This window comes from Balaenoptera physalus, assembly GCF_965194825.1.
Source record: "Balaenoptera physalus genome assembly, chromosome: 12".
Taxonomy (NCBI): domain Eukaryota; kingdom Metazoa; phylum Chordata; class Mammalia; order Artiodactyla; family Balaenopteridae; genus Balaenoptera; species Balaenoptera physalus.
The window spans coordinates 67,979,893-67,991,759 of record NC_138897.1 but is presented as its reverse complement, the minus strand read 5'-3'; the positions used below and the strand labels follow the sequence as shown (position 1 = coordinate 67,991,759).

Below are 11,867 nucleotides of genomic sequence, written 5' to 3'. Positions count from 1 at the left end.
AGCCGCCCTGGCCAATGGCCGGGCCCTCCCCCCCCTGGCCGCGCCCCCTCCACCCCCGCCACCCGTGCGCCCTCCCCCATCTCCCTGGGCCAGGCCGGGTCTTCCCAGCTCCCGCCTCACACCCGCTCGCCCCCTCGCCCCCGCGGTCCTTGCGCCTTCCCCCTGCCCCCACCCCGGGCCCCCAGCGGTCGGTGCGCCTCCCTCCGCTCCTCCCCGCGGCCTGCGCGCCCTGGGCTCCCCACCCAGGGGCCGTTCTTCCCGGGCTGCCTCGACCCTGCGCGGTCCCAGAAGGGAGAACAGACCCGGGACAGTGGAGGGACCCCTGCTGGGGGGCCGGGCCGGGAAAGAGCCGGTCCTTGGAGCGCCCACCCGAGTGGGTCGGGGCGGAGACGCAGCGGGCGGTGGGCGGACGGGAAGGACAAGCTCGACCCCCACCCCTTCGCTGCCCCGCGCGGAGGGAAACCGGAGACCCCCCGCGGGTTCCCGGACCGCGGGCCTAGGGGTGCTCATGGTCCCCGCCCGCCACGGGTTCAAACCCAGCGGGTAGAGGGCTGTGGGACACGGGAGTGGAGTTTTTCGGGGCGACTCTGACCCCCGCCCCCCGACTCAGGCTCCGGCACGGGTTCTTACGTCTCCGCCCTACTGTATCTCCATCTCGAAATACAGGTGCCCTTCGGTTCTGAGCACTTGGAACAGTTTGTGATGGAGTTGATTAAAGTGAACACATGGCTGGACCTGAAAACGAACACACACACACACACACCCGCCCTGCACAGTTTACGCAGCCTCTCCATCCGGAATCTGGGAGGAAAGGCTCTTTGTTGGCCCCGGAAGGGGCAGGGGTCTGGGCTCTCTGCCTGGTTCCCTCACTTTCCCCATCACTGAGTCGGGGCCTCCCTTGCTGTTGGGAGGGGATGTGGACGCGGACCTCCTGCGTGTGAATAAGTGCGAAGCTGGAGGAGGGAGGAAACTTCAATCTTATGGAGCTCGTGTGTCTTCTCTCTCCGCTGGGGCCACGGAAAGTCAGGGGTTCCCTGTGGAATGAGCTAAGCCCTCCCCCGGCCCAGGAGACAGTTCTGCTGTGCAAAGCTTGGTTTCCTGTTCCTTTTACAAGGTGCAGCCCGACCTTTCTGAACCCCCGCCCTCCCCTTCCCCAGTGTTTGCCCACAGCCCCTCCAGCAGGTAAACAGTCTTTAATCCTTAGCTGCTGGCATCAGGGTTCTGGGTCCCCCACCCTACCTTCTCAGTGGTCCTCAACCCCCAGGGGCTGTCACCCCAGCAGCCTGGGCCCCTGCTGCCAGCCTCCCAGGGGCACGGCTCCACCTGACACCCAGGAATCTCCAGGCCACTCCTGTGGGCAGCCCAGCTGGCCAGGCGGCTCACAGGTATTTCTGTGCCACAAATGCCACCTGTGTGCCAGGCGAGAGTCGAGGTCACTTCTGGGCGTGAATTAGGCTCTCAGGAGCTGCGGTCCCCCTTCCAAGGGGTCCTCTATGGTGGAAAGGAATGACCACTTTGCAGTGAGTCAGGGTGACTTGGATTTCAGTCCCGACTCCGTTTCCAACTAGCTCCGTGCTACCTCAGATCCTCTGGGCTTGGGTTTGTGCGTCTGTAAAAGGAAAGGGTTGTCCTGGGGGATCTGAGCCCCTGGCACCTTCAGTCTGAGTGTGTGTGAGTTTCCCCGTGAACACTTCAGGTGAGGAGAGTGTGGAAACTGGGGGCTGTGCCCCACCCCACCCCAAGCCAAGTGGAAATGCCCCATGATGAGGAAGCAACCCTTCTGTCATTGGCACCACCAGTTTCCTTTTAGATGCGTGAAAACTCTGGGGAAATCCTAATGCGCGCGCATGTGTGTGTGTGTGTGTGTGTGTGTGTTTGTGTGTGGTTTGAAAGAAGTGGAGAACTTAAAATGTTTTCTTCTGGAGTTTTTCAAACGTTCCCAATTTCAGGGGTCAGTTTCTTTAACCTTAAGATCCCTGCCCTGTCCCCCTCACCCTCCCCTGCAATGCTGCTTCTCTGCCTTCCTGTAGGTCCCCATACCTCTCTTTACACACAGGGCACCTGGGGAAGCAGATTAGGGGGCACAGCCCCGCCCATGCCCCCAGTCAGGACCCGAGACAACCCAGCACCCTTGCTTAGCCTGCGTGTTGCCGTCGCTCAATTTAATTATTGACTCCAAAGAAATGCTCCCTTTATCTGTGTGCTGGTGCTGAGTCTGGTGCAGGGAGTGGAGGGAGGGGCTGTGGTTCCTGGAAGAGCCTGGTCACTCAGTCCCTGCGGAATCAAGCCCCTGAGTAAAGAGAAGTGCCCACGTCGGCAGCTTCAGTGCTTTGTTGAAATGGCCACCTCACCAAAGCTAGTCCTTGGGTGGAATTTGAGTCCAAGGTGTTCACTGGAGCCAGAGAATAGGTGTCGGCATGGCCTCAGGGACACCTGGATTTGATGGGGGGTAGGCTGATTTACTGGAGTTTCTGATGGACTCTCCCTGCTGACCAGCAGCCCAGCCTGCCCCCTGCACCATGAGGGGTGAGGGGGAGGTGACAAGGGCTCAGTGCTAGACGCTTTTGTACAGAATCTGCACGCCACCCCTCCAAGTTTAGGTGTCACTGCCGCTGAGGCAGGTGGGAGTGAAAGGGTCCCCTGCCCCTAACACGGACGGGGCCCAAGCAAGGGCACAGGCAGGCTAAAGACACAGCAGCTACAAATCAGGCTTGCGGAAACCATTCCTGCGTCCCACACGGGAAGCATCTCCTGTGCACACCAACCCTCGGTCCATCTCTCCCCCCCCCACTATGGCCATCCCTGGGCCACATTCCGTGTCACAGTCACTAGTGGGAGGAGGGGGCCCTGAAGCAAGCTCAGGGATGTCTGGGCAGGGAGTCCTGAGGTCCCGGTGGCCCCAAGTGGGAGGGGCGCCACCCAGGGCCCGGTCTGGACAGAGCCAGAGTTCTGGGTCCTCGCCTCCTGTCTGCTCGCTTTCCACCTTCCACAGCCCCTCGCCCTGCCCTGTTTCCTCCATGGTCACCACGTGGGGTAAGGACCTGGGGCCACTGCCCAGGTCTGGATATAGGTGGGAAAAAGCCCCCCAACCCCGGGGACAGGTCTCACTGCTCCCTGCCCGTGTCTGAAAGTCATGGTGACGGGGAGGTAGGTTCCATCCTGTCCTCTCCAAATCCTGAGGAGCCCCTGGAGAAAGACCCCAAGGGACCAGGTCAAGCTCTGGGACCAGGCTGGTGATAGCCACCTGTGGCCTTATTTGCAGCTAAAACCCTAGGTTTTGACAAATGTAATGACATGGGACCATTGTGCTTCTATGTGATGTGACTCTTGGTGGACAAAGGACGGTGCTTGGGAAGGGAGTGGCTGTCCACCCGTGCTCGGCCAGGCAGGGGCATGTGCTGGGACTGGGAGTGGAGGCTGGGTGGTGCCGTGGAGCGGGGGCGGGGGCGGGGGGGTGGGTCTGGATTCCTGGGACGAGCGGGAAGGGGCCACCGAGTGCAGAGTGCCCAGTGCCGAGGCTCTGAGCTGACTCTTGGGCTTTTCCGCTATCTGCACCTTCAACAAAGCCGTTTTGAAGCTGTCAAAGCTCCCTCCCCGGAAGTTCTGCAAAGGGGAGCTCAGGTCCTGCTCATCTAGCGAGTGGGCCCTGGGCCCGTGTCTGTGGAGCCTAAATGTGGCTGGTGGGTCCACCTGAGGGTCCTGGTTACAAGTGGAGCCTGCAGACCTATTATATACTGGCCCCTGTCGTGCTGTCTAGGAAAGTATATTTTCCTGGGTTTTAATTCTTTGGAAAAGTCGTATTTCATATATAGTATTTAAACAAATATTTGACCAACCAGAACACCAGGCTCACAGGCCAAGTGGATGTGAGAGGGACACTTATTCCAGAGGCCCAGGGGCTGCGGCCCAGTGTGAGGCCCCCGGAGGTCAGGGCCTGACTGCATCCCTCGCGTGATCACGGCCGGGCCAGAGACCCAGACCCTGTAACACAGGGTCACAGAGCACCTAATGCCTGGGGAGGTGTGTGGGTTAGACCATTCGGCCCTCTGCCTGATGAGCTGCCCTCTGGCTCATGGATTTCAGTTATTCCACTGAAAAATGAGACCTGCCTTTCCAGGCTCAGCATCTCAAACAGCAGCAACCACCTCCGGTTTTACTTTAGGATGAAGAGCCTCCCTTTCTCAACAGGGAAGGTGGCCAGAGTGGGGGCCTCCGGGGGGCTGCCTTGCTGGATGAGCAAGTCATGGGGTGCAGGGCCTTTTATTTCTGTGTAAATCTGATTACAGAAGATCTGGGAAACTCGAAGAGAGTTCAGAATAAAGCCACAAAGATTGTTCAGGATTTTAAAAAGATGAAGGGAGGGGAAAGAACCGCGAGGGAGAGACAGCGGCCCTGATGGGATCCAAGTGCTGCGGTTGTTTTCATCTCCAACAGGCCTTTGGAGAACAGGTGTGGAGCGTGGATCATATCCAACCAATGTTATTTTAAGTGTGATAATGAGATGTCGGGGGTACAGGCAGCCTGCTTTCACGTGCTTCATAGGAAGGGTGGGCGTGTATGCTCAGAGGGGAAGACATGTGGCTGAGTGTTCACAAAGCCCAGCCCAGACAAGGTGTGGGTGTGCATTTTGCTTCGGGATTGTTCTTTCAACTCTCCCGTCGGTTTGGAAACTGCAAACAAAATGGTGGTGGTGGAGGATGAACTGAAGGATTTAGCCGGCCAGTGGGGAGCGCAGCCAGCCGGCAGCAGTCCCGGGGCTCTCTAGGTGATGGCGTGGTTATGGGCTTTGCTTCCTGACTGGGGACAGAGAGGGTCAGAGGAGTGTGGAGTGGCCGGAGGCCAGGATGGCAGCTCCCAGGGACAAGGAGGACGTCCCCGAAGGGCTTCCAAAGGCTGGAGGTCTTCAAAACCAGGGCAGGTTCCCTTGGTCCACAGGAGCCAAGTGTGTGTGGGGATGGTGTGTGAATCCCTATTCCTTCCACGATGGTCACCAGGCAGCTGGGGACACAGCTCCTTCGGGTCCAACCCAACCCACCAGCGTGAGCTGTGTGTCTGTCCTGTGCCGGCACCGTGCTGGGTGGGATGCAGTCAACAGCCAGGCTGCCCAACTAGTAGGATAACTGGACATCAAAGGAGGCCGGGCTCTTGCTCGCAGCTCTGCCCGCCCCACCTGCCTCTGTGTTGGGTTCATCCGGACGGTGGTGAACAGGTGACAGGTACCCCCCCACACACACACCCCACCTCGGCCGATCTTGTGCAGGGTTGGGAACAAAAGTACAACTCCGTTTTCTGTGCCTTTTCTAGACAAGAGTCCAGACAGGGTAGGATGTGTGATGGTAAACCCCTGGAGGGCCAGAGGAAGGCCGCACGGAGGGTGACTGCAGCCTGTTTTGTTCTACGTGCACGCGGGAAGTGAATTGAAACTCTGACGAGATGCTCAACCCTGCCTCCTGGAAGCTCTAAATTCAGACAAGTCAGTCTCCTCATTTGCAGGTGAGTGAGTAGGACCAGACGGTCTTTAAATTCCCTGCCAGCTCTCACATCCTATGACTGATCAACACCCATCCTAAGTTACATCAGACAAAACCCAGCTCACCTAAAATGCAATCTGATAGTCCTGAGTCATCTGTTTTTAAGGAAGTAGTGAGCATGTATCCAGGAAGTGCACAATGAAGAAGAAATTCATGTATAAAGCTGAGTCTAGAAAATCAAATTTATAACAGATGTGATCGGATGATAACGGAATTGTTACCATGTTCTGTAGCAAAGAGGAACAATGTCTCACCCGTAACGAACCCAATGGCTTCCACCAGCCAAGCCTCACCCTCTGCATTCCTTATTTTCCGAAACGCGGAGTCAGCTCCATCCTGACCACCTTCTCTGTTCCCCGGCCCAGTGTAACTGTCTTCAGCTTCTTGTAAAAGGATGGACTCTGAACGGGGTGACAGAACCCTGGGATCTGGTCCCCTGTGACCCCCTGACAAGCTGTGTGACCACAGAGCCCGTTTCTCCCTCTGCAGCACGAGGGGGTCAAGGGCTCTGCAGCCAGGCGTCCAGAGCTTCCCCCCGCCCCGGCCCCTTATCTCAGACACACAGGCAGGGTGTGCGGGGCTGGGGCGGAGGCAGCAGCCATCAGCGAGGAGGGTGGAGGGGACACAGTACTGGATGGGGTGGGGGTCCGGGGGCTGCCCAGTGAGACCAGCTCTGGAGGGTCCCCATCAGGGGCTGGGGAGGGGGAGGTGAGGAGACACACCTTCACCAGGGTTTTTCAAACCAGCTGAGGCCCAGCAGCTTTCAGGACTGGCCTTGGGTAGGTAATATTTTAAAAAATAGTCTTTATATTATTTTTCCATTAAAAACTAAAGATGGGGCTTCCCTGGTGGCACAGTGGTTAAGAATCCGCCTGCCAATGCAGGGGACACGGGTTCGAGCCCTGGTCCTGGAAGATCCCACATGCCGTGGAGCAACTAAGCCCATGCGCCACAACTACTGAGCCTGTGCTCTAGAGCCTTTGAGCCACAACTACTGAAGCCTGCGTGCCTAGAGCCCGCGCATCGCAACAAAGAGTAACCCCTGCTCGCCGCAACTAGAGAAAGCCCGTGCGCAGCAACAAAGACCCAACACAGCCAAAAAAAAATAATAATAAAAAATAAATAAATAAATAAATAATTAAAGAAAAAACCCAAAAAACTAAAGGATGAGTTTTGCAAGATATGAAGTCTTGGAGATCTGTACCCAACAATGTGGATGAACTGAACACCACTGAACTGGACACTTAAAAAGGACCACAATGGTGCATTTCAGGTGATGTGCTTTTTACCACAATTTTTAAAAAGGAGAGAAATAGACAAGCTTCAGAAAAGTTGGAAAAGACTGAAAACTAACAAAAGACAACATCCAACCCCCAAACACCATTAATTAATTAATAACATTCGGACACACTTCCTGCTGTCTTTTCTTAGCCCTGATGTCCCTCCCTCTAAGAGGAAGGCCTCTGCGGGGGACTGCAGGCCGGAGCCCATCCAGGTGGAGGTGGCCCGGGAGCCGCAGGACGGCACCCAGCCGTGGGGGGGGATGGGTGGTGCTCTCCCACTGGCTCTGCCCAGCATGCCTCCCCCTGCCATTTCATCCGTACCCCCCGCAGGAGAACTGCAGTGTTCTCTGTCCCCTTCTCTGTGACTTCTGCTGTGTCCTCTCCTTGGGGACATTGGGGCACATAACTCACCACTAAGAAAGGTCAGTGCCGCAGGGAGTCTGAGGTCGGGCAGGTGGGCTTCATTTCAGCTCTGCCGCAGGGGGACGTGGGCTGTAACTGTAGCCCCGCAGGGTCGCTGGGCATACTGTGGGGGGTATGGAAAGTCTTCTTTCTCTCTTGGCACCCCGCACAGAGCAGGCGTTCGGCATGTGTGGTTGGTACCCCATAAACGCACCTCTCCATCCCTGGTTGTAGAAGGCAACCTTGCTGGCTCGCTTGAGACCACTGGGCTCTAAAAAATTAAGGGTACATTAAGCAAAATAGAAATTGATCTAAGTGATTATGTGATTTGGAAGGTAGTTGTTTTTTTGTGTGTGTGTATGATGGAGAAATATATACTCAGCCACCTTTTATTTAAATATTTAAATATTTAAAATCAAATATTGACTTAGTTGATAGAACAAACAGTAAGTTCCACCTTTTAGTCAGGAAAGAGAGAAGAGGGCAGGAGGAGAAAAGGGAAGAGGGACACAGAGAGGGGCAGACGGAGCACCGTGCTGAAGGGGGTGAGAAGTACGGGGAAAATTGGCCGTGCGTTTCCCTGGGAACCGTCCCTGGGACCTTGCCTGGCCCTCAGACGCACTCACTGGCAGCAAAGCTGCTAAGGTCAGGGGCTGGGTCCCACCTACTCCCATCGTAGGATACTGTTTAAGTCTTCAATGATGATTCATTGATTTATTCCCTGTTTTCTTCAACAGTCCTTACTGCGTCCTGGACACCATTAGGTCCTGACTATAATCCTCGCGAGGTTTAGTAACGTCTGCAACAGACGAAAAATAACATTTATAATAACGTGACGTGCTGGAACACATAGTGATCGCCATCATGCTTACTATTTTCATGTTAATATTAAGGAAGCAGGCTGCCCGTGAGTGTGTGAGAGTGCAGGCTTGTGGAAACGGCTGAAGGAGAATTCGACAGGACCTGTTTGCACAGGCAGAGCGGACCCCCAGGAAAACACGGGCAGGGCTGGCTGGATGGCCGGACCAACGAGTCCTGGCAAGACGTGGGATCCACCATCCAGGCTGGGAGCCTCGGGTACTGGCTTCTAGGCTGGAGGGCAGAGAAGCCACTGATGCAACCGGCCTTGGGGCAAAAGCCCTGGACCTGCAGCTTGGAGCTGAGCTGTGCACCAGAGAGGTGGGGTTTCCTGGGACACCCGAGCCCCAGAGGACACCCCGCCTGCACATCCAGAGGTTGATTGGTAGTTTCCAGTGCCTTGTGGGTGATGAATCCCGCGAGCGTTGGCATACATGCCAGGGTACATTTTTTGTGATAAATATGTTATAGGCCAGAACTTGTGTCCACTGATTAGTTATCCTTGTCTTTGCTTTGCAATATCATTCGTGGAAAAGATTTAATTTTGCATGTCCCTGCTCTAAACTCTGACCTTTGGTTCCAGTCACAGAACTCTGTTTCCCTGTGGTTTGGACGCTGCTGTGGGTCACCGGCCCCAGCCTTCCTAGGAGCTGGAGCCTCTCCCTGGGCAGCCCCCACTTCTTGTTTCCTGCTCTCCTTGGCCACCGCCTCTCCCTGCTGTATCTTCTGCTTGGACCTTGGACCCCTGACAACAAGCTCTGTCTACCTTGGGGACTCCCCCTCCCCTTCCTGTAGAGACCCTCAGGTCACCTCCTCACCTCCCCCCGGCGTTTACAGCTCGCCTGCCCCTCCCCTGCACGTCTCTGGATCTTTTGGGCCTGATCATCTTTTTTTCCAGCCCTTCTTTTCACCCACTGGGCTGTTGTGTAAGGAGAAGCTTCCAGGAAAGATATTTAAAGCTATGTTGCACTTTCACAACTAAGCGCATAAATGGGAATGTTTGTCTTTTTGCTACATAAACCTGTAGACTGGATTAAATTAAGTTAATCTGCATCATCGCCACCTGCAGGTGCAATGCTCTGATGGGCCCTTTTTCTGGTCCCAGATTCCAGTTGGATGTGAAGCACCGAGAAGGTGTGTCAGGGCTGAGCTCTCGTCTGCTCCCTGCCCCATGTCTGCACCAACTGCACACCATGCGCCCACCAACCTGCCAGGTGCCCAGGTGCCCAGGCATTCCACGTGTAGAAGTCTTGCCTCCTGGGCTGGGTTATAAATTCCTCAGGGAGACTAGACTTCCTGCGTGTTGTCTGTAATACTCAGCACATGACTTAACATGCAACTGCACTGAGTAAGTGATTGTGAAGGAAGAAAACAGGCACAGAATTCACAGCCTCGAAGGACTTTCCTTTTCTGAAAGGGGGGCCCAGAATATTACAATGGGAAATGAAGAAGAATTGTATAATGCCTCCCTAAACAAAGAGGTTTCCACCAGGGTTTTGTTCAAGTTAAATATAAATTCAGGTGGTGCTTTTAAAAGAGTCAGAATCATTCACAGCTGATTATGATCCTCCAGGTATTTGGCCGAATTGCTTTCCCACCTCTCCTGCTGGTTTGTGTCTGGTCCTGACTTCTCCCTGCAGGGGTGGTGGGCATGGAGGGCAGGTGGGGCGTGGTCCGGCGTGCCTTCCCTCTTCGGAGGCTCTGGGCTGGGCGGCTTTCTCTGCTGACAGGCTTGCTGGGAGGGTGCCTGAGATAAGGTACTGACGCGAAGCCGTGTGAATTCTTCTTCCTTCTTCCCCACAAGAGAGCCCTGGCTTTTTGGAGAGTCAGACGCAGCTCAGGCCGAGCCCGCCCTCCAGCTGTCTCAGCTGTTGCCAGGAATGCAGTGGGTGGCGGCAGCGCCTGCGCCCGCAGGCCCCTCTGGCCCCAGATTCAGAAAACATCCCTCCCCACCCACGCCCACGGCTCAGCTCACCCCGATTCTATAGCCCTTCCCTCCTAAATCTATGTGTGACCAACTCCCAGATACCTGCCACGTGGCTCGCTCATCCTTTCCAGGGAGAAACAGAGGGTCCCAGTGCCAGGAGGGGGCCTGGTCCTTCCACAATGTGTTCACCCACCGTCCTCTCCAGGCAGGTACCCACCGCACCTTCACAGGTGAGGAAACCAAGTAAACCGTCGAGCCACACATTTCAACCCCAGCTTCTTTTGTTTTTGAAATTCATTTGATTGGGGTAAGAACACTGAACATGAGGCCGACCCTCCCCCGGTTCTCAGGTGTGAGCTGTATGACTGTTGATTCAGGTACAACCAGCAGCCACCAGACGTCCTCACCTGACTTCACTGAACCCGTAACCACCGCCTAGACCCTGGCTTCCTGAGCAGGAGACAGGCCGGGGCTCTGCAGCTCTGCCTATATGACCTGTTTCAGCTGCAATGGGATTGACTAGAAACTGAGGAACAGAAGAACCGTTGTGTCGGATGCTCATTCCAGGGAGGGCTGGGGGGGTCGCAAGACTTTTCTGTTGGGTGAGACTTCCCCCCCGCCGGCCCTGCCTTCCAATGCAGCTGCCCCGATGCCTTCACTGAGGCCCCCCCCAAATCTGGCTTCCGCTCAACACAACAGCTGGAGAAGTGGCACCTCGAGGCCCCCGACTATTTTTATGTGGCCATCTGCCTCCTGGACAGGCCTGGCCGGCCTCAGCAGGCCCGAGGAATCCCACAGCAGGTGGTGACAGCTGGACAGCTGGGGACACAGGCCCTGCCCTTGACTGTTCTGGGGATGCTGGAAATGTGGCCTGAGGACACAGGAAAAAGGATGCCTTTACCTGTCACAACTCAGGGCGACGTGGTGCCTGGCTTCCTCTCCATCTCTGGAGCCCTGAGGCCAGTCCTGCTCTGTCTGCCATCACCGGAGTCTGGGTGGTGGGCTGGGAGGGGAGCCCTCAGGCGTGAGAGTCGGAAGCTCTGGCCAGCTGCAGGCCTCACTGCACAGAAGGGAGAGTGCCGCACCCAGAGAAAGCACTGGGTTCCTGCTGGTGACGAGGCCCCGGGGTCCCTGCCGCAGACTGACTGAAAACTGCCAGAGCAAAATCCAGCTCCTTTGTAGAAACTACGATCATCAATCATCGGAGAAAGGAACCCGCATCCCCAGAGAGGAAGATGGCAGAAAGGAGAGAGGAAACGTCCAGAGTTTTCTTTTTGCACACAATTTATTCATCACACAGGAGCGGGAGCAGGAGATAGGAGGCCTGTGGGTGGATGCAGGTTGTTGTGGAGGAGCTCATTCAGAAACTCCCAGACTCTAAGCCATACTTCTTTTGAATGTAACCCGCTTCCAAGACCCCTGTCCGTTCCACATTCTCCTCCTGCTTAATCCCCCTTAGAACAGGCCAGGGAGCCCCTGGACGCAGTAAGGAAAGGGCGCTGAGTCAGAGAGAGGGCTGAGTCAAGGCATCAGGGCACTGAGTGAAAATTCCTTTTTTGGAAGCCGGGCCGCCCCTCTCCAGGAGGCCAAATCCCTGGGAAGTGATGCAGCCCTCGGTCAGTGAGAGGCAGGAGCCGCCCAGCGGAAGGTGCCGGAAAGCCATTTCCGTCCTCCTCCCTCACTCGGGAAGGGCTTCCAGCTGAGCTCCTTGTAAGGGAAGCGCTCACAGCAGAGCCCGCGGAGCCGGTGGCAGCACCACCCACCTCTGCCAACCTCCCCAACCGCTGCATTTCCCCCAGAAGCCGAGCAGGAGGGGAAGGGGGGCCCTGAGATGCCTTTTTTATTTTGCTCTGTTTGAAAAAGAGG

At 56.1% G+C, this 11,867-nt stretch overlaps 1 long non-coding RNA gene across 1 annotated transcript; it reads right to left on the bottom strand.

The window, feature by feature from the left end:
- Positions 1-3,064: 3,064 nt before the first annotated feature.
- LOC309639356 lies at positions 3,065-10,095 on the bottom strand. Its single transcript, XR_014251615.1, has 3 exons — positions 9,673-10,095; positions 7,226-8,015; positions 3,065-5,700 (listed from the first exon to the last, which is right to left on the bottom strand). It is a non-coding gene; the product is annotated as an uncharacterized lncRNA (long non-coding RNA).
- Positions 10,096-11,867: the final 1,772 nt, after the last annotated feature.